This window comes from Bos taurus, chromosome 24, assembly GCF_002263795.3.
Source record: "Bos taurus isolate L1 Dominette 01449 registration number 42190680 breed Hereford chromosome 24, ARS-UCD2.0, whole genome shotgun sequence".
Lineage (NCBI taxonomy): Eukaryota > Metazoa > Chordata > Mammalia > Artiodactyla > Bovidae > Bos > Bos taurus.
The window spans coordinates 19,185,942-19,212,470 of record NC_037351.1 but is presented as its reverse complement, the minus strand read 5'-3'; the positions used below and the strand labels follow the sequence as shown (position 1 = coordinate 19,212,470).

The window sequence follows — 26,529 nt, the reverse complement described above, 5'->3', positions numbered from 1 at the left end:
TTTCTCTGGATCTGCTCTCTCTTTCTTCCAGGATGCCAGAAAAGCTAATGTTACTCTCCTCTTCTGCAAGGCTGACACGCTTGTACCCTTCCTTGACTGAACGTTTGCTCCAGTCACTTCAGATGCCACAGATTGAACCTCTTGCTCTGTGGGTCATGCCCATATGGGGGATTCCCTAGTCTGACCCCATATTTCCAACTTCATTCCCCATTTCTCTGCTTTGCACACAGAAATGCATTCCCACTGTACCAACACACTGCACACACACACACATGCATGCATGCTCATACACACATGTACATACATGTACACACTTGCACACATATACTCAGACACACGTACAAAACAGATGCAAATGCACTCTCACATAACCATTCTTTGAAAAACACACATTGTGCTTATCTGTCTTCTCCTGAAAACTTTCTATTCCCACCTCTGCTGGATCAGTCACGAAAGTCTAGTTTAGGTGTTACCTATTTCTAGAATCCCCCATTGACTCTTCTCCAGTATAATCTTATGCTATTTGCAAACTACAAAGGAAGGTTGGAGGGGAGAGTTATTATTTACTGAATATTTGCTTGTAAACAGTATGTTTTACATTAAAATTAATTTTTACAATAACTTGTAAAAGAGATACTACTGTCCTCCTTTTGCAGATGAGAAAAGAGACAGTAAACAGTTGGGTCAATTTCTCTCTTTCTTCTAAACTTCACTCAGCCTAGAAATGGCAGGGAAGGAGTTAGTGCCTTGTATTCCTTTTTTTTTTTTTTTCAAGCTCAAATCCATACTTTGAATCCTTTTCCAAGAGGTCTTGCTAAAGCTCCTCTAAAATTTTGTAACACTGTATTTTTGTGTGAAACATGCCACCTCTCTCCTTATCTTATCTCCCTTAGATCTTTTAGAGTGTGAGCTCCGTGACTTGCCCACTGTGTAGACTTCAGAATCAATGCTCTTGAGAAGCATCTGAACCTCATTTTGGTTTTACATCTCCAAAATGGAGCTAAGATATGGATCCTTTTCACTTCAAGAGTTGTTCTGAAGAGTGCCTAAATTTTTCTGAGATAGTAAACATAAAAACACTTTATAAACTACAAAGCATCAAGAACACATACTTGGTTCAGCACAAACATTTATTAGGCACCTCATATTGCTGGGGACATAAAGAAGAGGAATGATCCCTGCTGTCAAAGACATTGCATCCCAGGAAGAGGATATATGTAAATAGAAAACAATCTCAGGATAATGTAAAGCGCATGGCCATGAAGTATGACCACTCTATAAAGACAGGCAAGTGGGTGAATGGAGGTCAACGGAGTGTCTGGTGCTGGAAGATGGATCAGATGGACAAAACTTTACAGGATAAATGGGAGATAGATATTCCAGGCAATGGGGTCAATAGAGGCATGTACTGGGATGATTCTTATTTATTGAAGGAATAAATGAATTAATGTCTGGAAAGGCTCTGCCCCTAGGTAAGACAATCCTGAAAGTGACTCACATGGATTCTTCTGATGATTTTCAAGTTCCAGCTAGGAAGCATCTTCTGAAACTTTGTCCCTTGCCTGTGTTCACCCATCTTACTCCACCAGAATTTATACAGAACTTTTGGCACTCACTGACAACCTTTTCTTTTAAAGATTTAACTATTATAAATAGGTATCATGTATTATGCTTTTAATAAACTTGCAAGTGGATATTACCATTTCCATTTTTAGAGATTAAAATAACTGAGGTTCAGAGTGATGAAATAATGGCATCAAAGTCAAACATCCATAGTGTTAGAGGAGGAATTTGAACCCCTGACCTACACATGAAAGAAGCAATGTGCTCTCTGCCTGTGAGCTGAAGCATGTGACTAGGGAGGGTCAAGAGGGAGCCTGGAGTAAGTGGCTGGGGTAGATTTTATTTTAGGATAATGACCTGAGTGGTCAGTGGAAAGATGAGACAGTTTTCAAGAGAAACAGAAAATATCACTTGTTTCTTCTCAAAGTAATGGTTTCCAGGGCCAGGGAGGGAACTTTATCCCCCATCAACCCTTTAAGTGTACCCTACAAGTCTTTCCGCTGCTCCCCTGTCTCCAATCATAGAGTAGCTTCCAGGCCAGTAAAGCTTGACTTTGTGCTTGAGTATAAGGCAAAGTCATAAATTTGTGTCTGATTCCTTCTAGCTCTCTTTTAAGCCTACCATAGAGTTGTCACATTTTAGAAGACCAATCAAAATTTAATGAATGGATGGATGGATAAATAAATGAATAAATTTAGGTCTCAGCAGCATGAGTGATTTTCTGCAAATGCACTTCTTCTGAGTCTAAAAGCAAATGCTCTACACCAAAGAATGCATCTAACATAAAAATGATTTTCAACTCCCAGATCAAAACCCATGGCCTCCAGAAAGGCCTCCCTAATCAGCCTTGAACTTTCTCTTACCTGTCCAGTCTCATTATCTACCATTGTTTACCTCAAACCTTTCCCTTCTCCAACAGCCTCCTTCCATTCCCGTTGAACACTTTGCTCCAATATTACTGAACTATGGCAAGATTTCCATCAGTCCTGTTAGATGCTCTTCCTTGGGTTGGAACACTCTGCTCTCTGTCATTTCCTCCTTTTCCTCAGATAGGTCTTGATCTAGTAGCCTTCTCTTTTCCTCTTGTTCCAAGTCTGAGTTAGATGTTCTTCATTTGAACTTCCAAGCCTCATGGATTTCCCTACCCTCAATTGCCTATTTGCTTCTTCATTTTCTCCCGTAAACTGCAGGCACCTTAAGAACAGAAAATTTTATTTACAGTCCCAGGAACTAGGATAATGTCTGGCACACACTTAGTGTTCAAAATATACCTATGACAGTAACGAACAAATGGACAAATAAAATCATGCTCTGTGAATGTGAGAGTGGGTGTCCCTGTGCTTGGGTAGCACCTTCTCACATAAAGGCTGCTCTAAATCCATGAAAAGTGACTGAGTAAGAAGATAGGAAAGATGCTTATGAGGCTTCTGTGTAATTTTAATGGGCTTTTATGCATCCTACTTCATTAATAAAGGAAGAATGGAATACTCCAGCATTTTTTATCTCCCATCTGTATTCAAATACAACTGAATTTCTCCCCAGCAAAATTTCAGGATAAATTAATGATCTTCATTTTCTCAGAAAACTCATTTTTCCTGAATGGATAGACTGTTGACGCAACATAAAAATGTGATTTCCTGCCTAATAAAGGAAACTGGCTGATATATCGTGCTGTAAAATGACCTTTGGTCTTGCCATGAGTGTATGCGCTTTGGGTTGAGTGGGGTCATCCTCTGTAGGGGAGACTGTTGGACTGCGGTGAAGGTGCTCCTGCCTTGGGGTCACCATTCCTGTGGCCTGGTCAGTTCTGGCTGGGTTTGACTTTCTCAGTCAGTCCAGGGTGAGTGGGGTCTCAGCTTAACCTGTTGACTGACTGTCCTTTTGCTGTTTGTCAGCTGTAGGTGGCTTGGTCTTGACACATAAGACACTGGCCTTGAAGGCAGCTCTCTGTAACTTTGCATAAGCATTTAACATCCCATCTTTGACAACCAATAAATTTAATAAATGCTTCTGGAAGACACAGAAAAAAAGGGAGAAGTAGATTGAATGGAGAGGTTACCATAGATACCTATGAGAGAAAGTTAAGAGAGAGGGCTGCCCCATGAATGCTGGGTACTCTGGAGACCAGATCAGAAAGTACTTTCCCCTGTAGGAGATAAGAGTCTGTGAGAGGCCCACAGGGAAAGGCAATGAAGCCTGGGGCTCCTGGAGGCAGTCTCTAGCCAGAAGAGGAGCCCTAGCTGGGCCTACAGTTGAGACCAGGAACTCTCTAGATGTTGCAAGGTCCTCATCTCATTCTATCTCGACCTTGGTACTTTGTTAAATGAGGTGGGATTGAGGCAGAGGGATGGAGATCTATGGCTAAGAGGGCTCTGCAAACCAAGCCGCCTTTGGCCAGTAATTACACTGTTGTTAACACCCCTTGTTGTAATTGTTCAGTTGCTAAGTCATGTCTGACTCTTTGCAACCCTATGGACTGCAGCATGTCAGTCTTCCCTGTCCTTCACTATCTTCTGGAGTTTGCTCAAATTCATGTCCACTGAATCAGTGATGCCATCTTCCAACCATCTCTTCCTCTATCACCCCCTTCTCCTCCTGCCTTCAATCTTTCCTAACACTGGGGTCTTTTCCAATGAGTTGGCTCTTCACACCAGATGTTCAAATTATTGGAGCTTCAGCTTCAGCATCAGTCCTTCCAGTGAATATTCAAGGTTGATTTCCTTTAGGATTGACTGGTTTGATCTCCTTGCTGTCCAAAGTATTCTCAGTTTGAAAGTATCAATTCTTTGGTGCTCAGCCTTTTTTATGGTTCAGCTCTTACATTCATACATGACTACTGAAAAAGCCATAGCTTTGACTATACAGACCTTTGTTGGCAAAATGATGTCTTTGCTTTTTAATGTGTTGTCTAGGTTTGCAATAGCTTTCTTTCCAAGGAACAAGATTTTTAATGTGTCTTTTAATGTGTCCCACTGGCTAGATCCAGTTAGAAGCCTAATTGGCTAGACCAAATTCGAAGATGCAGAATGCCAGAGTGGGTTGCCATGCCCTCCTCCAGGGGGTCTTCCCAACCCAGGGATTAACTCAGGTCTCCTGCATTGCAGGCAGATTCTTTACCAGCTGAACTACCAGGGAAGCCCTACTAAGCACAGAATAGTGAATGACTAGACCCAATTCGGAGAAGGTGATGGCACCCCACTCCAGTACTCTTGCCTGGAAAATCCCATGGACAGAGGAGCCTGGTGGGCTGCAGTCCATGGGGTTGCTAAGAGTCAGACACGACTGAGTGACTTCACTTTCACTTTTCACTTTCATGCATTGAAGAAGGAAATGGCAACCCATTCCAGTGTTCCTGCCTGGAGAATCCCAGGGACAGCAGAGCCTGGTGGGTTGCCATCTATGGGGTTGCACTGAGTCAGACACGACTGAAGCGACTTAACAGCAGTAGCAGCAGGGCTTAGAACAAGAAGGACAGAGAAGGATGCAGAATGTATCTGGAAGGGAAATGGGAAATAGTCCACATGCTTGTACTATTTCATTTAATTCTAACAGAAATCCCACCAGGAGGGTATTATGCCCACTTTACAGATGAGAAAACTGCTGCAAAAAGTGGTTAATAACTTGCCCATATATACACAGTAAGCCGTAGAATGAAGCTTTGAACACTGGCAAAACCCTGGGGCCTAACCACCTAGCGACTATTCTAAGGTACGGAATCAACTGTTGAAAGAATTCCTTTTGGGGGAATATGTAATGTTTTCTTTTCCTTCATTTCTGAGTATCATATTTCTGAACATGCCAGACTTGTTTTGACTGTGTTTGCGTGTGACTTTGTTTGGGCCTGGCTTCTCTTGTAGCTCAGTTGGTAAAGAATCTGCCTGCAGTGGAGGAGACCCGGGTTCGATCCCTGGGTTGGGAAGATCCCCTGGAGAAGGAAATGGCAACCCACTCCAGTATCCTTGCCTGGAAAATCTCAGGGACAGAGGAGCCTGGTGGGCTACAGTCCATGGGGTCACAAAGAGTCGGGCATGACTGGAGCAACTAACACTTACTTACTAACTGTTTGGGCCTGGATTTCTAAGAGATAGAGGTAGGCAGGTGTGAATGTGGGCACAATCTTTTTGTTTAGAATCCTGATGGGAATGGGAGTTCTGTACTACTGAAGCTGAGGCACGTGGTAAGAAAAGATATCACAGGTGACAGTAAAAAGAACTGGCACTCATGCCCTAGGTGTCCCTAACTTTGCAGTTCAATGATTTTCAGTAACTGGCTATAGTGGATTCTGTAATGGTTATTTCCTCTGAAGATCCTCAGCCCCAGGCATATACACACATTTTCTTAGTTATTCAATTCAACATCAATTTAAGTACTACTGTGAAGGGATTTTGCAGATGTTTCTGTTCCAGAGATCAAATTGCCAACATCCATTGGATCAGAGAAAAAGCAAGACAAAACAACTACTTCTTCATTGACTAAAGCCTTTGACTATGCATCACAACAAACTGGAAAATTCTTAAAGAGACGGGAATACCAGACCACCTTACCTGATCGCTGAGAAACCTGCATGCAGGTTAAGAAGCAACAGTTAAACCCAGACATGGAATAATAGACTAGTTCCAAATTGGGAAAGGAATGTGTCAAGGTTGCGCATTGTCATCCTGCTTATTAAACTTATATGCAGAGTACATCAGGTGAAATGCCAGACTGGATGAAGCACAAGCTGGAATCAAGATTGCTGGCAGAAATATCAATAACCTCACATATGCAGATGATACCACGCATATGGTGGAAAGTGAAGAGGAACTAAACAGTCTCTTGATGAAGGTGAAAAAGGAGAGTGAAAATGCTGGCTTAAAACTCAACATTCAAAAAACGAAGATCATGGCTTCTGGCCCCATCACTTCATGGCAAACAGATGCGGAAACAATGTAAATAGTGACAGACTCTATTTTGTTAGGCTCCGAAATCACTGCAGATGGTGACTGCAACCAGGAAATTAAAAGTCACTTGCTCCTTAGAAGAAAAGTTATGACAAACTAGACAGTGTTTTAAAAAGCAGTGACATTACTTTGCTGACAAAAGTCCATATGTGGTTTTTCCAGTAGTCATGGATGGATATAAAAGCTGAACCATAAAGAAGACTGAGAGCTGAAGAACTGATGCTTTTAAACTGTGATGTTGGAGAAGACTCTTGAGAGTCCCTTGGACTGCAAGGAGATCAAACCAGTCAATCCTAAAGGAAATCAAGCCTGAATATTCATTGGAAGGATTGATGCTGAAGCTGAAGCTCCAATATTTTGGCAACCTGATTAGAAGAGCTGACTCATTGAAAAGAAACCTGATGCTGGGAAAGATTGAAGGCAGGAGAGAAGGGGATGACAGAGGAAGAGATGGTTGGTTGCATGACATCACCAACTCAATGGATATGAGTTTGAGCAAGCTCTGGGAGATAGATGGTGAAGGACAGGGAAGCCTGGGGTGCTGCAGTTGGTGGGGTCACAAAGAGTTGGACATGACTGAGTGACTGAACAGCAACAACAGCAAAATTATGTTCCAAATCATAGTTGGAACCTTAATAATAGTTGACCTTAGGATATGGAGATTATCTGGATGTGTCTGACTTCATCATACGAGCCTTCAAATCTGGATCACTGAGAGCCTTGACAGAGGAGGTCAGAGATTCAAATGTATGGGATTCAGTCTAAGGGAGATTCTCCACTGTGGGAGGGGCCACTTGGCAAGGAATGTGGGAACCTCTAGGAGTTGAAAGTAACCTGGGTTGATAACAAGGAAACTAGAACCTTAGTCCTACAGCTATAAGGACCTGAATTCTGCCAACAAATTGAATGAGTTCAGAGGCAAATGCTTCCTGAAGCTTTCAGATAAAGGTGTAATCTAGCTGTCACCTAGCTTTCAACCTTGTGAAACTCTAAGCTGAGAACCCAGCCAAGCCCAACCAAACTTCTGAGCTACACAACTGTGAGCCAATAGATGTGTGCTGTTTTCTTAAATTTATTTTATAGAAGTATAGTTCATTTAAAATATTGTGTTAGTTTCTGGTGTACAGAAAACTGAGTTAATCATATATATTATATTCATTATGGTTTATTATGGGATATTGAATATAGTGAATATATTCCCTGTGCTATATAGTAGGACCTTGCTGTTTATCCATTGTATATGTAATAGTTTGCATCTGTTAATTCTAAACTTCTATCTCAGTCTCCCCCACCCCAAATGTGTGCTGTTTTAAGCCTCTAGATTAGTGCATTAATAACTTCTTATGCATCAATAGGAAACTAATACAAATTTCAAGTCACTGTTTCTCCTGGCTGTATGGAGTACTCAGTTCAGTTCAGTTCAGTCAGTCGTGTCTGACTCTTTGCGACCCCGTGAACTACAGCACGCCAGGCCTCCCTGCCCATCACCAACTCTTGGAGTCCACTCAAACCCGTGTCCATTGAGTCGGTGATGCCATCCAACCATCTCATCCTCTGTTGTCCCCTTTTCCTCCTGCCCTCAATCTTTCCCAGCATCAGGGTCTTTTCAAATAAGTCAGCTCTTCACATCAAGTGGCCAAAGTATTGGAGTTTCAGCTTCAACATCAGTCCTTCCAATGAACACCCAGGACTGATTTCCTTTAGGATGGACTGGTTGGATCTCCTTGCAGTCCAAGGGACACTCAAGAGTCTTCTCCAACACCACAGTTCAAAAGCATCAATTCTTCGGCGCTCAGCTTTCTTTATAGTCCAACTCTCACATCCATACATGACCACTGGAAAAACCATAGCCTTGACTAGACACACCTGTGTTGATAAAGTAATGTATCTGCTTTTTAATATGCTGTCTAGGTTGGTCATAACTTTCCTTCCAAGAAGTAAGCGTCTTTTAATTTCATGGCTGCAGTCACCATCTGCAGTGATTTTGGAGCCCCCCAAAATAAAGTCAGCCACTGTTTCCACTGTTTCCCCATCTACTTCCCATGAAGTGATGGGACCGGATGCCATGATCTTAGTTTTCTGAATGTTGAGCTTTAAGCCAACTTTTTCACTCTCCACTTTCACTTTCATCAAGAGGCTTTTTAGTTCCTCTTCACTTTCTGCCATAGTTCCTCTTCACTTTCTGCCATAAGGGTGGTGTCATCTGCATACCTGAGGTTATTGATATTTCTTCTGGCAGTCTTGATTCCAGCTTGTGCTTCTTCCAGCCCAGCGTTTCTCATGATGTATTCTGTATATAAGTTAAATAAGCAGGGTGACAATATACAGCCTTGAAGTACTTTTCCTATTTGGAACCAGTCTGTTGTTCCATGTCCAGTTCTAACTGTTGCTTCCTGACCTGCATACAAGTTTCTCGAGAGGCAGGTCAGGTGGTCTGGTATTCCCATCTCTTTCAGAATTTTCCACAGTTTATTGTGATCCACACAGTTAAAGGCTTTGGCATAGTCAATAAAGGTCACGTGCAAATCAGAACCACATTTTTCTCCAGAAATCAGACTGGTAGAGGAGTAAGTCTTGGGCCTCTTGCCTCCATTTGGAACAATTCTGAAGAAACGTCCCAGGTTTTGAGTTGCCTGTAGGAAGGTCTGGAGCATCTGGTCTCATGTAGTTTAACTTCTCTTTCTGTCCAGTTCTGCTTCCCTCACAAATTGTCTTCCTGAGAGCAGGACCCATTAGGCTTTTGCATGCAATGTCCCATTGCAGACTCCTTCCTCATTGAACCAGATTTTAGGCAATGGTCTAGATGAATGTGAAATTGTGGAGGAGAAGTAAGATGAGCTTTGTCCCATAGGATTCCAACTGGGCAGAGAAGAATCCTACAAAGAATGGTAAAATAACAATGTCAGATACCACATGACCCAAACTTAGAGGGACCATGTATTTGAGTTATATCAGAATAGACTGTGTATATGGAGACTGCAGTAATGAAATTAAAAGATACTTGCTCCCTGGAAGAAAAGCTATGACAAACCTAGACAGCATATTAAAAAGCAGACCTTACTTTGTTGACAAAGGTCCATATAGTCAAAGCTATGGTCTTTCCAGTTGTCATGTATGGATGTGAGTGTTGGACCATAAAAAGACTGAGCACCAAAGAACTGATGCTTTTGAACTGTGGTGTTGGAGAAGACTCTTGAGAGTCCCTTGGACTGCAAGGAGATCCAACCAGTCCATCCTAAAGGAGATCAACCCTGAGTATTCATTCAGGACTGATGCTGAAGATGAAGCTCCAATACTTTGGCCACCTGATGGGAAGAGCTGACTTATTAGAAAAGACCCTGATGCTGGGAAAGATTGAAGGCAGGAGGAGATGGGGATGACAGAGGAAGAGATGGTTGAAAGGCATCACCAACTCAATGGACATGAGTTTGAACAAGCTCTGGGAGATAGTAAAGGGCAGGGAAGTCTGGTGTGCTGCAGTCCATGGGGTCACAGAGTTGGACATGACTGAGTGACTGAACAACAACAAATACCTCTTGTCCTGATGGTTATAATTAACAGTTACCTGTTTGATTCTTAAAAGTGTTCCAGGTTGGATGGTGAATTGCATGGTCCATGTTCCCAGATACCATGACTGTGAGAAGGCAGAGGATGGAGGGGGCAGTGTGGGCTGGGGTGTGCTGATGAGTAGAGAAGTCCACATTAGGTAGCTTCTGATCTAGACCTTGAGGGATCAGCAGGAATTTTTTTCCATAGAAGAGTTCAGGTATCCTTGCGGGTAGAAAAGTTAGAAAAGCATGAATAGAGAAAGACCAATAGGAATACATACAGGTGTGACAAGTGGGGGAGCAGTAATGGGAAGGGGGGCTCTCCTTCTTGGAATGACTTAAGGAGCTAGTCAATGGTGTCATTTGATGAATATATAAGACAAGGACATCAGCACACATTGGTCATAGAGGAGATGAGTGCCCACATACAGAGTCATGCGACATTTCCTTATGTCTTGGAGACAATCCAAAGAAGGAAAGGAACAGATGGCTTGCATTCCACCGTCTGAGGCCAGACCCTCTGCTTGTCTGGGCAGCACTATTCTTTTGTCTCTAACCTGGTTTGCTTATTTGTCCTGTAAATACCTTTGTGAATTGATGATGGAAATCAGGGCTTCCCTGGTAACTCAGTGGTAAAGAACTTGCCTGCCAATGCAGAAGTGGGCTCAAGCACTGGATCAGGAAGATCCCCTGGAGAAGGAAATGGCAACCCACTCCAGTGTTCTTGCCTGGGAAATCCCATGGACAGAGGAGCCTGGCAGACTACAGTCCACGGGATTGCAAAGAGCTGGACACAACTTAGCGACTAAACAACAATAGTGTTGATAGTAATGATCATTCCTTACTTTTGCAGTGCTTAAAACACTTTTGAAGCCATTTCACACTCATTATTTGATACAATCCAAGATTTTCTCTTGTCTTCAGCACTGTCCTGTGTAAAAGGCAAAGCAGGTATTATTTTTCTCTCATTTGACTGAAAAGATGAAAAGTCATTGGTTGAAGGAATTCTCAATGATGATAGACGTGGAGCTCCCCTGGAACCTGAGTATGGCAGCTCCTAAACAGCGGTCTTTCGGTCACATTGTGAGAAGATAATGGTGGGTCTTTGGCCAGTGGTGGCTGGTAAACCCATCACTGTGTCGATCCTTTCCTTCCTTGGGCCCACCACTGAATGGCAGCCTTGCCTCCGCAGATGCACACAGCAGAGTTTACTGAAGTGTACACTGAAAGATTTTTGTAGATGTGGATGAAGGATATGTCTCTGCTGAGTAAATGATGCTATTTTATTCCAGAATAGTTTTACTTAGTGCCTGTTGTACACTTTATATCGATTCTTGGCCACACCTTGGAAAGAAGGAAGCTGGCAAGAGGACATTGACCTCAGTGGGGCAATTCCCTGCCTACAGCCACAGACAGTACAGCTGAAACTAGGGTCTTCCCTGGTTCTGCCTGTGTCCACATTCAACACCTCTTCTGCTCAGTCACCTTGGCTCTTTGGACTCTGGTGGTCTCAGGGGGAGTCAAGATAAGGACTCCGAGGGCTGTGGCTCTTTATATAGGCTTAGAGCCCTTTGAGGATGTGATATTTTAATTACAGACCTTCTCCCTGGAAAAAAATGCACACTTATTGAATATTTTGTTTGAAATTTTATGGAGCTAATGGACTGCCAAAACCACTCTGTAGTTTCCCGATCAGGAACTCCTGCCCTAGTGGAAGGTAAAGCAGAGGAAAACAGGAACAGAAAGTTTCAGTAGCTCACCATGGCCACCTGGAGCTTCTCATTTTTAAGCTCATCTCTGCTGGGGCTTCAAGGGTTTGGGTCTTTGTCTTCATAAAACAGGCTATTACCTGAAAGGCAATGAAAGCAGCAGGAGGGAAGGCTGAGCCAGCTGCTGGGCAGAGTGGCAATCCACTCTCTAGAAAGCCCAAGATCTGGAGAAGTCTCAATTCGGGGCACTGGAGTTTTGTTCATTTAGAGTAAGAAATGTTGAGCAATGATGAAATTTGGGCATTTTTTGTGACTTGCACCCTCTAACCTTCTCCCTTTTTAGATTAATGGTCTGAAAGCGGTCAACTTAAAGCAGTCCACTACTTCCTGGATGAGTCTTCTGTCCCAAGGCTGTGTCAAGATGATGAAATGCAGCCAATTGAAAAACAGTGAAAATGGCTTTTTAGGACCTCTTAAAAGCTGACTTGGATCAATTTTTAAGATGGCCAGAAAAAAAGCTTACCTATGAAGAGTCTACAGAGGTCAATCACAATTTCACGAACATATTTTAAAATATTTGGATATTTTTATGGGGACTCTTCATGGCCACATCTGATCTCATTCTAGCCTTCCTCACCCACTGTATCTGCCATTGCTTCCAGAGAAGCATCTTTGGTCCCATTCAGATCTGCTTTCTATTTGACTCCTGAAATGCCATCCCCCAGGCATCTAGAGCTCCCCTGCCCCTCTTGCCAATCATCGTCCATCCATCCAGCATTGTGAGGTGGGCCAGGGCCTGGACAATCTGTAGATCTTATGTGCCGCCTACTCTCTACCTTGCTCAGCCTCATTTGCAAGAAGAGATGCTAGCTCCTGCATTGTATTATTGTATTGTGAACATTAAATAAGATAATATATATAAAGTGAATGTAAAGTGATAGAATAGGTAAAGGTACTATTTTCTCCCTTCGTTAAAGTCATAGAAAATACTGCCCGTTTCAGAAGATCCTCCTGAAAGCTAAGTCTAGAATTAGATTTCTTCCTCTCTTTTAGTCTGCTCAGTTGCCAAAACATAATAACACAGGCTAGGTGGTTCAGAGACTAATTTTCACACAGTTGCAGTAGCTGAAAGTTCCAGATGGAGGTCCAACGGGACAGGTTTCTGGTGAGAGCTCTCTTCCTGGCTTGCAGAGAGCCACCTTCTTACCAAGTCCACGCAGGACCCCTCCTTAGCATGTGCTCCTGGAGAGAAAGGCAAGCTCTCTGGTGTTCTTTCTTATATGGATGCTAATCCATCAGGGCCACCCTTATCACTTTCTTAACCTTAAATTTAACCTTAATTACTTTCTTACTCCCCAAACAGCCCCACTAGGTTCATTAGGGCCTCAACACACGAACTTGAAGGGAATGGTATCCTTTCAGTCCATACCGCCCTCTGATACAAAACTTCCTCTGTATTTAAAACAAATGCCTTCACATTTTAACATTTAAATGTTTTCCATTACCCTCTTGCATGAAATGTGTATTTTCAGTGAATGGAGTAAGCCTCAGAGCCAGGGACTGTTTTTCCCTTTTATGTATTACTAGCATGAGACAGGGCATTTTTTAGGGTTTGTTGTTTAGTTGCTCAATCATGTCTGACTCTTTGAAACCCCATGGATTGTAGCCCACCAGGCTCCTCAGTCCATGGGATTTCCCAGGCAAGAATACTGTAGTGGGTTGCCGTTTCCTTCTCCAGGGGATCTTCTGGACTCAGGGATCAAACCTGCATTTGCAAGCAGAGTCTCCTGCTTTGCAAGAAGATTCTTTACTGCTGAGCCACTGGGGAAACCCTTTTTAGGGTTTAAGAAATACTAATTAATGAACTGGCTAGTTGTCCACCTAACATAGAGCCAATCATGACCTCTGTTTCATGTAACTGTGTGGATATCAAGAACAGATGTGTAATTAGGATTGGCTAGATTAAGAAATAGTCCCCAAATCTCAGTCCCTAAATAGTTCCCAAATCTTAAAATAGCAAAATGTCTTTCCTCCTCTTGCTACGTAGCCACCATGGAACTTTTTAGTGAAGAGAATGTATTCATTGTAGTCATCCAGGAACCCTGGCAGTTTCCACCCAGACACTGCTGGTTGCTGTGACAGGGAGCAAAGAGAGCTGTGCAGGTCTGACGTCAGTAATCACAGGCTCACTGTCCACAATTCATTGGTCAAAACTGTGTGATCCCATCTAACTGGGGGAGATGCAGGCAGTACAACCCTACCACATGTCCAAAAGGCGGAGAGCTGCACATATTGGATGAATACCACTAGTGACCACCACAGTGGAGACACAGATGTTCAGTTTTCCAGGAAGCAGAAAAGTTGACAATCATTTTCTATTTATCTTCTGCATAAATAGGAAATTGGCTTCAACCTTCCCCCTTTTCCCATGCCGGATTAGCCTAGAAATTTCACCCTGTCTGGGAAGTCTGGGTTGGTAGCTCAGAGTTAAAGCTTGTTGTGATTAAACAGACCCTTACTTACCATCTAATCCAGGGACTTGCACAATGACTCTAAGGCAATCCATACCTGTATCTCCAGGAAAGCTGGTAAGAAGGGTTTGGTCAGAGTAGGAAAGACCCTGAATCCCTCTGTTACTTCCTCTCTGTCTGAATTATGAATAGGGCTTCCTTGTAATACATATTCTGTTCCAATTGTATTCTTGCCTATATAATAATAAATGATGCTACAGAAAGTATTTGTAAACCACGAATGTAGTTCAACCACATAAGCAAGATATAGGTGATGCCACATTATTTCTAAAGCCTGAAGCCAGGCCTTAAGGACTGAATTGACACCTGTGTCCTTTGCAGTGCCTGGCACAGCCTCTCCCTTTGACTTCAGGACACTTTGTCCTTGTCTTGATGACTGTTGTTGAGCTAGATTTCAGGGTGCTCTCCTTGACTCGGGGGCCGCATGCACTGCAAGTTGGGCAGCCTCCTCTCTGATTTGTGAAGCATCCATTTGCATTGCAAATGGAGGTACTGCCTCTCTGCTTGGTGTCCAGTCCTTGGCTTGTTTGGACCAATCTATTATGCAAAGTAAACTAAAGAGGAATTAGAGTATTTTTGTCTGCGTGTCTTCAAAATCATAGAGTTCCCAAATGCTTAGGATCCTTTGAAGTTGTCTTTCTTTTGTTTCTTTAAAAAACTCTCTTTCTGAGCAAGTCAAGGGCTGATGAGCTGTCCCCACACTTACATGCAAATGTGGGAAAGTAACAAAGACCTTGATTACAGCTTCATTTGCTTCATGCAGGACTCCAGCAGCCAGTTAAAGTCACAGAAAACATGAGTCATGGACTCTAGCAAGTGACGATGGAGCCAGTGGAGCCTCCTGGGTAGTCAGATTCCCTGTTCTAGGGAGTGGGGTGCCATTACCTTCTCCGAGTTAGCAGCAGCAGCAGCAGGGAGCAGTAACTGATACCTTCAAACTGTGATGCTGGAGAAGACTCTTGAGAATTGCCTGGACAGCAAGGAGATCAGTCAATCTTAAAGGAAATCAACCTTGAATATTCATTGGAAGGATTGATGCTGAAGCTGAAGCTCCGATACTCTGGCCACCTGATGTGAAGAGCCAAATCATTATAAAAGACTCTGATGTTGGAAAAGATTGAGGGCAGGAGGAGAAGGGGAAGACAGTGTATTAGATGCTTGGATGGCATCACCCACTCGATGGACATGAGGTTGATGTCCATCTCCAAGCTCTGGGAGATGGTGAAGGACAGGGAAGCCTGGCGTGCTGCAGTCCATGGGGTCTCAAAGAGCTAGACATGACTGAGCAGCTAACAACAGCAACAATAGCTGGTAAGGGATCCCTTTAGTCCCCATTGAAGTGTCCCTCTCACTAGAAGAACTCCATGGTCAAGCTATGATCATGCAGGGTCTCCTCAAGGGGAATGAGTGTGTGGGACTGAGTGTCCCCCTGTGAATAGGAGGAGTGAGTAAGGGCTCTGAAGGGGGAGTGATTCAGGATCAGGTACAGGTTGGGAATGGGTGGGCTAGGTAGGATTAACCTCAAATGCACAAACTGGTGAAAACTCTTCACTTTGGGATCACTAGGTTCCATTCTTTTAGTGTAAGAACAAGTAAGTTCCAACTCTTTCCTCTAAATCTATTTATGGTAAATTTAGGAATCTTACTGAATAAAGCCTGGGGACTAAAGAACAGGGGGGTCTGTGCACCTGGAGTCCTCAGCACCAAAGATGTTAATTCATTAATTTAATTAAACACACGGCCAAACAGCAGCCACACCACATACATCTTCCCTAATGAAAGTGCAAAACCCACTGCAAATTCTCCTGATTTATTAATCAAATTATTCAACTCAATCAGTAAAGAAGAAAAGCCCTGAGCTGGGAGGAGGGGTACTTCTGCTTTAAGATTAGGCCAGTCCAGCCAGGAAAATGTATAAGCTGGTTCACTGGGACTTAATGTCAGGGAAACAGGGAGTTAAAGGATGGCGCCCTGGGGCCTAGGGCCAGATCGACTTGCTTGGTTCAGCTCTCCAGCCCCTTGCCCACTGTCTGGCACAGAGCTGATCTGTTTTCTAGGTGTGAAAACACAGATATTGAAAAATGACCAAGTGAATGGTAAGCATGGCAGTGAGGTGGCCTGATGTCAAAGCCTCCCTGACCCCCAAACCCTGCAGAAGCCCATCTTGTTCTCCACCCTCAGGCTTCACCAGGAAGATTTTGAGAAGAGTTAAGACTATTTGCTATTCTTCTGCCAGAGTAGTTTTAATGACTGCAAAACTGAGTTGGGTTTTGGAACGTGAGAGGTTCCTACCAAAGGTTTGCCAAAGCAGTGAGGTTTACCTAGTGCCATCCGTGAAGACCTTATAAGTATTTCTTCGCCTGTGACTTGTTATTGATGAATATCACTTCATGGACTTGGAGGCCAGGTTGGGTGTATTGATAAAGAACAGAAGGAGAGGAAGAACCACAGCTACTTTTCTGAGAAGTGTAGTTAAGGTGATTGAGGACAGGTGGCCTGACCTGAGTTGTGGGCCTCAGAGAACAGGGCACGCAATCTCATAGCATCCTTCTGTCAATACCTCTCACAACCACTGCAGCCTTGAACTCAGTGATGGGCAAGCAACCTTGTTCCTCTCTGAATCCCACTCCCTCTGGACCATAGGAACATCTGCCTTTTTGCTCTGAGTTTCAATATGAAGCTTCCTTCCTTAACATGGTGTGAGTGCTTGCAAAACTGGGTTCCCTGTGTATTTATATGAACTTCCAAGTCATGTTGTAACTGGGGGGCATGTCATTAGGCTGCTAGGGAAGTTTCCCTGGCCTCTTCTAGCCCATCTGTGATTTGGATTAGCAATGCAATTTACTAACCAATTCCCCACTGGGTCCAGATGAACACTTTGAGAGTAGCTTCAACATATAATTATCTGAATTAGCTGAAAATAATGATAAAATAATTCCTACAGTTGTCTCCTTCTTCTACTTCTCCTCTCCTCTTCCTCACCTTCCCCACAGCTTCCTCCACCTCCTCTTTCTCCTCACTATTTTACTACTAAAGCACTGAATAGTTTTGGAATTCTGTTTACTGAATCCTCCCATCTTTGCCCACTTTCTCCAACGTATTTCACTCAATCTTTTATCCCTAAGGTTATATTCCTGTTATCCATACATTTGAAGTAAGTCTTTTTTGCTGGGGAAGAGGTGGCTTTGGCAAAGCTTTTTACTGCAGACTTGCAATAGAAATTGTGCCCATAGAAAAGATGCCCACATCCTCCCAGTGGTATTTTCTTTATGACCTATCTCTCACTTCAGATACCCTTATTGTCATTTTAACAAGATAAGAGTTGAGGGCCATCTCTTTTACCCACTCCCAAATCAGTGGCAGCACCAAGATTGGGCTTGGAGATCTAGAACCTTCCATTGTCTCCATAAATCACTTCTAAGGTTACTGCTTCAAGAAGTTTTCACTTCAAGGCAAATATATGGGGAAACAATGGAAACAATGACAGACTATTTTCTTGTGCTCCAAAATCACTGCAGACGGTGATTGCAGCCATGAAATTAAAAGATACTTACTCCTTAGAAGAAAAGCTGTGACAAATCTAGACAATTTATTCAAAAGCAGAGACATTACTTTGTAAGCAAAGGTCTGTATAATCAAAGCTATGATTTTTCCAGTAGTCATGTATGGATGTGAGCGTTGGACCATAAAGAAGGCTGAGCACTGAAGAATTGATGCTTTTGAACTGTGGTGTTAGAGAAGACTCTTGAGAGTTCCTTACATGCAAGGAGATGAAACCAGTCAATCCTAAAGGAAATCAACCCTGCATATTCATTGGAAAGACTGATGCTAAAGCTGAAGCTCCAATACTTTGACTACCTGATACAAAGAGGTGACTCATTTGAAAAGTGACTCATTTGATGCTGGGAAAGATTGAAGGCAGGAGGAGAAGGGGATGACAGAGGATGAGATGGTTGGATGGTATCACCAAATCAATGGACATGAGTTTGAGCAAGTTCTGGGAGATGGTGAAGGACAGGGAAGTCTGGCATGTTTCAGTTCATGGGATCACAAAGAGTTGGACATGACTGAACGACTGAACAACAACAAAAGTTGCTGCAAATCAATAGAAAGTTTAAGTGAATACAATATACTTGCAAAGCAATTGAAACTTCAGACAGGATCCTCTAGTGCCCCTCCACAATTGGACCACAACCTCCAATCCTTAGTGTAGTTTCTGTTGTCCTTTATTATGTTTACTTATGGGTTTTGATGAGACCTGAGATTCTTTGGGATTTACTTTGTAATAAACATCCTTCAAGAGGCATGTGCATTTTCTCTGGGTGAGACATTCTGTCTCATATTCACTCACACATAAACAGGGATTGATTTCCTTTATAAATAATTAGTGGGCATGCACCACAGAGCAGCCTCTGGAGGGACCAGACACAAGGCGTGTATAGATGATGGGGATGGAAAAGGGAGGAGGCAAAGAAGATGGAGGAAGAAGAGAAGGGCGTCTATAGTGGAGTCTGCAGGAAGGTTAAGGGAGAGTTTCACAGGGATTTCAATTGTCTACAGCAGGAGATTCAGGATGTTCTGAGGAGAGGGCTAAGCCCATCAAGTCTGTGGGCTTTGTTGTCAGGGACTGGGCTTCATTGAAGTCTTCTGCTAGGTGCTCCTGGGGATGGCCAGATGAGCAAGACCAAGAGATAGAGAGATCCATCAAGTTTCAGAGTGGACAGAATCTTAGCATTCATTTAGTATAGTTTCCATCTAAAGTTTGAACTACAACCAGGGCAACCAATATCCAGCCTCTGCTTCAGCAGAACTCCTTGGATAAAAAAGATTTCCAGGGAGAATTAACCAGTTCTGTTTTTGAATACATCAGAATGAACGATGGAATTATTATAATATGATGGAAATCCATTGGAACTGTCCCCAGTGTGCAGTGACCCTTCCCACATACTGAGTCTTCATTTTTTTTGAGTCTAGAATATTCTTGCCAACCTGACAATCTCCCTGAACATCCTCCAGTCTCTCACTGTCCCTTAGAGTGCTAGGGAATTCTGACCAGCAGTTTAGTGGAGGTGGGAGTGTCTTTTCTTATTTATTCGTGCTTTAGTAGTTTATACTGAATAACATCATATATTTCCCATCTTATATTTGTGTAGAACAGTTTCGCTATTAGACCTTCAGTTCAGTTCAGTTCAGTTCAGTCACTCAGTCATGTCTGACTCTTTGCGGCCCCATGAATTGCAGCACGCCAGGCCTCCCTGTTCATCACCAACTCCCGCAGTTCACTCAAACTCACATCCATCGAGTCAGTGATGCCATTCAGCCATCTCATCCTCTGTCATCCCCTTCTCCTCCTGCCCCCAATCCCTCCCAGCATCAGAGTCTTTTCCAAGGAGTCAACTCTTCGCATCATGTGGCCAAAGTATTGAAGTTTCAGCTTTAGCATTATTCCTTCCAAAGAACACCCAGGACTGATCTCCTTTAGAATGAACTGGTTGGATCTCCTTGCAGTCCAAGGGACTCTCAAGAGTCTTCTCCAACACCACAGTTCAAAAGCACCAATTCTTCGGCGCTCAGCTTTCTTCACAATCCAACTCTCACATCCATACATGACCACTGGAAAAACCATAGCCTTGACTAGAGGTACCTTTGTTGGCAAAGTAATGTCTCTGCTTTTGAATATGCTATCTAGGTTGGTCATAACTTTCCTTCCAAGGAGTAAGCGTCTTTTAATTTCATGGCTGCAATCACCATCTGCAGTGATTTTGGAGCCCCCCAAAATAAAGTCTGCCACTTTTTCCACTGTTTCCCCATCTATTTCCCATGAAGTGATGGGACCAGATGCCATGATCTTCGTTTTCTGAATGTTGAGCTTTAAGCCAACTTTTTCACTCTCCTCTTTCGCTTTCATCAAGAGGCTTTTTAGTTCCTCTTCACTTTCTGCCATAAGGGTGGTGTCATCTGCATATCTGAGGTTATTGATATTTCTCCCAGCAAAATTGATTCCAGCTTGCGCTTCTTCCAGCCCAGCATTTCTCATGATGTTCTCTGCATATAAGTTAAATAAGCAGGGTGACAATATACAGCCTTGATGTACTTCTTCTATTTGGAACCAGTCTGTTGTTCCATGTCCAGTTCTAACTGTTGAGTTCTAACTGTTGCTTCCTGACCTGCATATAGGTTTCTCAAGAGGCAGGTCAGGTGGTCTGATATTCCCATCTCTTGAAGAATTTTCCACAGTTTATTGTGATCCACATACAGTCAAAGGCTTTGGCATAGTCAATAAAGGAGAAATAGATGTTTTTCTGGAACTCTCTTGCTTTTTTGATGATCCAGTGGATGTTGGCAATTTGGTCTCTGGATCCTCTGCCTTTTCTAAAACCGGCTTGAACATCTGGAAGTTCATGGTTCACATAGTGCTGAAGCCTGACTTGGAGAATTTTGAGCATTACTTTACTAGCATGTGAGATGAGTGCAATTGTGTGGTAGTTTGAGCATTCTTTGGCATTGCCTTTCTTTGGGGTTGGAATGAAAACTGACCTTTTCGTCTTGTGGCCACTGCTGAGTTTTCCAAATTTGCTGGCATATTGAGTGCAGCACTTTCACAGCATCATCTTTCAGGATTTGAAGTAGCTCAACTGGAATTCCATCACTTCCACTAGCTTTGTTCGTAGTGATGCTTTCTAAGGCCCACTTGACTTCACATTCCAGGATGTCTGGCTCTAGGTGAGTGATCACACCATCGTGATTATCTGGGTTATGAAGATCTTTTTTGTACAGTTCTTCTGTGTACATCTCTTCCTAATATCTTCTGCTTCTGTTAGGTCCATACCATTTCTGTCCTTTATCGAGCCCGTCTTTGCATGAAATGTTCCCTTGGTATCTCTAATTTTCTTGAAGAGATCTCTAGTCTTACCTTATGCTTATTATTCAATTATCAAGAACTTCTTTTAGAAATGTGTTCTACCATTCATTCATTTATTTAGCAAATAGCAATATTTAGCCATGACCATGTGCCAGGCACTCTTTTAGGGATTGAGTATGTACTCATCTTTTAGGGATGAGTATTACTTTGCCAACAAAGATCCATCTAGTCAAAGCTATAGTTTTTCCAGTAGTCATATATGGATGTGAGAGTTGGACTATAAAGAAAGCTGAGTGTTGAAGAACTGATGTTTTTGAACTGTGGTGTTGGAGAAGATTCTTGAGAGTCCCTTGGACTGCAAGGAGATCAAACCAGTCAATCCTAAAGGAAATCAGTCCTGAATATTCATTGGAAGGATTGATGCTGAAGCTGAAACTCCAATACTTTAGCCACGTGATGCAAAGAACTGACTCATTGGAAAAGACCCTGATGTTGGGAAAGACTGAAGGCAGGAGGAGAAGGAGATGACATAGGATGAGATGGTTGGATGGAATCACCGATTCAATGCACATGAGTTTGAACAAGCTCCAGGAGCTGGTGAAGGACAGGGAAGCCTGGTGTGCTACAGTCCATGGGATGGCAAAGAATCAGACAGGACTGAGTGACTGAACCTAACTGAACTGATGTGCCAGTGAATAAAACAATGTGCTTTCCTCCTTTAAGCTTACATTAAAGTTGGAAGAGAGCGATCATCAACACAGGGAGCTCAGCTTGGTTTTCTGTGATTACCTGGAAGGGTGGGATGGGTGTTGGGTGCTCACAAGGGGGATATATGTATTCTTATAGCTGATTCACATTGTTGTACAGCAGAAATCAACACAACATTGTAAAAAAACATCCTCCAGTTAAAAATAAATTTTAGAAAACAAATAAACAGTACACAGAGTGAAACAGAACAGATTAGGGTATTAGGCAGACCTGGGTGGAGTTGCTTCTCATACAAAGTATATATGTGTATGGCTATTTTATATACTGTACATTTCATTATTTATATCTTCTCCATGGCTTATGTTGTCATCCATAATATGGGAGACAATTTTGCATGAGATGGTGAAAGCTGTCACCACTGCTGATGCTTCCACAGCTCAAGATACCAGCACCACACACTCATGTCATCAGTCATAGTACAGAAGCTCTGGAATGATCATGGGCTCCATGTGGCCAGTCCTAATGGATCTAGAAGCACGTCTTAGCTGTGTAAGGTGGCCAAAGTTTTTTTAACTTTGAGCCTCAGTTATTTGTAAAATGGGGCTAGAAATGATAGCTTTCGTAGTGAGGATAAGATGAAATATTGCACATTAAGCATATCTTAGTTCATAGCAGAATTTACTCTTAATAAGCAAAAGTTAGTTTCTCCCCTTTCTATGTTGCTATTCCATATGCGGATAAAACTGCCTATTCAAGAAAGGTTGAGAATTGAACCACTAGAGATCTTTCTCATATTGACCTTACTTAATAATTTAGGGTTTTTGAACATGGTAGGCAGGTTTGGAGTCCATCTAACTATGGTACCAGTTTCTCCATGCTTATATGTCTTTTTCCATAAGCACATCAGATTAGAAAGGTTACTTATTTCATTGTATATGGAATGGGCTAGCTTGGTAAGGATGTATAGGTTTTAGGTTGAACTGAATGGTAGACTACATAAGACTGAACGGAATAGCTGTAATCAGCATATGAATAAGAACGAGACTGAGGCAAGATAGATTGAAAGGGAATTCAGTGGGAGAGGAGGAGATGAGGTGAAATGATTTGGAATAGTCTGAAGCAGAATAGTCTGGATGGGGAGTGGGTTGAGACCATGTGGACACAGAGCAATCAAAGAAAGTAATTTTTTAGGTTCTATCCTCTCCAACATAATTTTTTTTTTCCTGCCGACTCTGAACATATCTGTCGTGAGCATCTTGAACCTCCGTGTGTTTTGCACTGCCTGTTGCTAGTGTTGACAGAGACTTACTGCTGCCATCAAGGGATTTATGCTGCCTCTTTAATGTCCCCCTTCTGTGGTGGCTTTACGGCCCTGCTGTCCAACTTACTATCTGCAGATTGCCATTCGGCACGGAGTCTCTCTTTGTCCCAAATGCACGAGGAGGGGAAAGGGGTGTGAGGCCCCCTGTGTAAGATAGCTGTGTCTGTTTCTGGATTGGGTCTGGGCTGGGACTAGTGATTTTTCTGCTTTTAGTTCTTTTATTTTTTTTTTAAATAAATAGGGTCATTTTTTCAAGGGAATGCTGGGTGCAGTGTTTATACAAGCTAAAGGAACTAGGATGTCCATGAACACTGGAGAACACACGTTCTTTTGTAGGTGTTCTGACTCTTTAATAAAAAGTGGGTATATGGGGAGCTAATGCTTTTGCAACCCTCTTTAGCTCCAGCAGGGGCTACTTCATACCCAAGTGTCTCTTTCCATGTGAGTGTTACAATGCACCTCCAGGAATAGTTCTAGCTGACAGTGATTCATTTGTCTTTATTTTCCTGCTCTGCCTTGTCTTCATGTCATCTGGGATTATAGTTAGCAGGCGGTTGGGAGCTAAGATTCCCAAGCCAGGGTTTGCTTGCAAATCATTTCTCCCTATAGGCTCCTAAGGGGCTGATGTTACTGTTGAAAAGCTAGTTGTAGAGACTGTGTGTGTGTGTGTGTGTAAGCATATGGGTTTTGAAGCCAGACAGCCTTGTGGGTCCTAGCCACCAGAAATAGGGTGAAACAAAGCACTCACCTTGGGGGCAGCATCTGGGGGTGAGGGCCTTCTAACGTTTTGCACCATGGTTGATTCTCTTGTCTTACCCTACTTCTGCTTCTGCTTGCAGGGTGAAATCATGATTCAGCTTCTTCCAACCTGGGGCCTTCAGAGAATCATTTAACCTCATGGAGTCTCATTTTCCTCATCTTTCCTCATTTTCCTCATAGGATGCGTAAGCATCCTATGCTTACGCCTGAGAATTTCAGTGAGGAAAAGATGAAATAGCACAACTAAGACATCAGCTAAAGGAAATACTTGTGGAACAGCATGTCTCTGCCTTCGGTATCCACCCCTCCCTGAAAAACAACAGCACAACCAGTCAGTCAGTAAGACAGCAGCGAAGGTATGAGTGCAGTGGCTGAAGGGCTACAGTCGGTTTTCTCGTGAAGACTGTTTTTTCAACCTGAATTGCTGGACTTGGGCAGACCTTCATGCATAGTAGGAACCAATGGGCTGCAAAAGCTGGACTGGGACATGGGTTTCAGGGCTTGCTGTACTCACAGATAAAACCTTCCACCTCTTCAGGCAGACAGGGGTGTCATCATGGAAAGCAGAATGCATCCATGATGCTGTAAGCTTCAACTCTAAAGTCTTCATTTCTACGAACTAATTGTGATTGCTAATGTTCCCCCAAAGGTATCTAAAGCCATCACTAATAAAGAGTTCTGTCTGATAAAGATTATTTGCAGTGAGGTTAATATACTAGGCTCTCACCCAACCTGCCATGCCACTCCTTCCAAATCCCACCTTCTCCTTCAAGTCCATGTTAGGTTCCTTCCTATCTCTAAAGATCTCCTGGCCACTACAGGTCACCGTTATTTCTTTGTTCAGTCTGCTTTGGGAGGTGGTCATTTCAAGTCACTCTGGGGCTAGGAACTAAGATGCTGGTACCAGCCATGGGTCAGGCATTGGCTAAGCTCTGATCTCTCTCTTCTGATGTCATCAAGGGTGTTCTGAACTACCTCTAGAGATCAGCCAGTGAAAGCAGAGGACATCAGACCCAGGGCATATCTTTGGACGCAAGTAGCCTCCAAGGTAGCTCAATGCCTTAATGACAAAATCTAGGCTAGATCCCAGACCTTCCTAACCACGTCCTCTTTCCACAGTTTCTTGGCAATCATCACTTATGTGCTGCTACCTTGTAAATATCCATTGCAGGGCTGGGTAACTGTAGGCTTCTTCCAACTAACTAGAGAGTGGTATCTTTAAAGGAGGAGCCAGTGTTTAATCAATGTATCTGCATGATGCCCAGCACAAATCTGGTATATAGGAGAAGCTCTTAAAAAGATCACAAACAAACTCCAAGCCTCCAAATACTTACTAACTTGGTTTTACCTATACTAGAGGCATTAACATTGCAAAAACAATTCCTGAGTGAACAAGAACTGTGTTACCTCATGGGGTTGATTTCCAATGTTAGCCACTGTAGAAGTCCAGCTGGGTGTGATATCTTGGGGTCAGGGAGGCCTTGCCATGCCTTTCATATCCCATAACATAGATAGCAACCTGATCCTCAGTGTTGGAGTCTGCTGAAATACAGGTGACTAAAAAAAAAATCTAATTAATATGGTTTTAATTATGGCAGTAATGATACCTGTCTCTCAGCATGAGAAGGTAGGATATTGTTAGTAATACTAAATTTCCCAAGGGTGCTGAGACCCTTTAAGATGAGTTAATTTGAAAGTTACTGATATGATTAGAGAACTGAAATAGGCATATTTGAAAGATTCCAAAAGGGTAATCAAATATCCATATATCAGTCAATTGTGCAGTCAATCAATCAGTAATCTAGACACTGTTAGGTTCTGGGGCAGTACCTAAATAGATGATATCCTGTTTGTTTGTTTGTTTTTTTAACCATGTATAATTAAGAAGAACAGACAAAGCATGGGTCCCTGCCCCCTCCAAACTAGTTCAGTGGTCTTTCTTACATTGCTTATTTCAACCCAGCATGTGTTACCTTGCATTGTTCTGACTTACTTGCAAATGTGCCTTACGCCTCAGATAGATTCATAGTCCCTTGCAGGCAAGAACTTACCTTGTGTCTTTTTGTATCCTCAACTTCTAGGATAGTATTGGCATGGGGTAGGTACTCAAACTGTATTTCTTATAGTTGGAGATTAATCATGTAAAAAGTCATCCCTGTTAGGCTTATTTCTTTGGAAGTCTTTACAAAGAAGGTAGGACTTGACAAAGACTGGTTCTAAAGGAGAGTAATGAAAGCTAAGGTTAAAATAAGTCAAACTGGCTTCTATGGGGGTATTTTCCAACAGGTTCAGGGATTCAGAGTTTATTGTTTAAGAAACGGGAAAGCACTGATAGGATATAAGTCATTGGTGGTGGAAGTTCTCAGTTTTTTAATATTGTTCTGAATGTGATATTAAATGTGATATTAAAATAGGTTCTCCCATAATAAATTCTGGAGAGGATGTGGAGAAAGGAGAACTCTTGTACACTGTTGGTGGATATGTCAACTGGGGCAACCATTGTGGAAAATAGTGTGGAGGTTCTTTTGAAAACTAAAAATAGAGTTACCATATGACCCAGCAATTCTACTCTTGGACATACATCTGGA

General features: G+C 42.7%; 1 long non-coding RNA gene across 1 annotated transcript in view; it reads left to right on the top strand.

The window, feature by feature from the left end:
- LOC132343810 (uncharacterized) overlaps positions 1-24,683 on the top strand; it is a 111,603-nt gene extending 86,920 nt beyond the window's left edge. The window contains exon 3 of the long non-coding RNA XR_009492783.1: positions 24,022-24,683. This is a non-coding gene — a long non-coding RNA (uncharacterized lncRNA). The remainder of the gene's footprint in view (positions 1-24,021) is intronic.
- Positions 24,684-26,529: the final 1,846 nt, after the last annotated feature.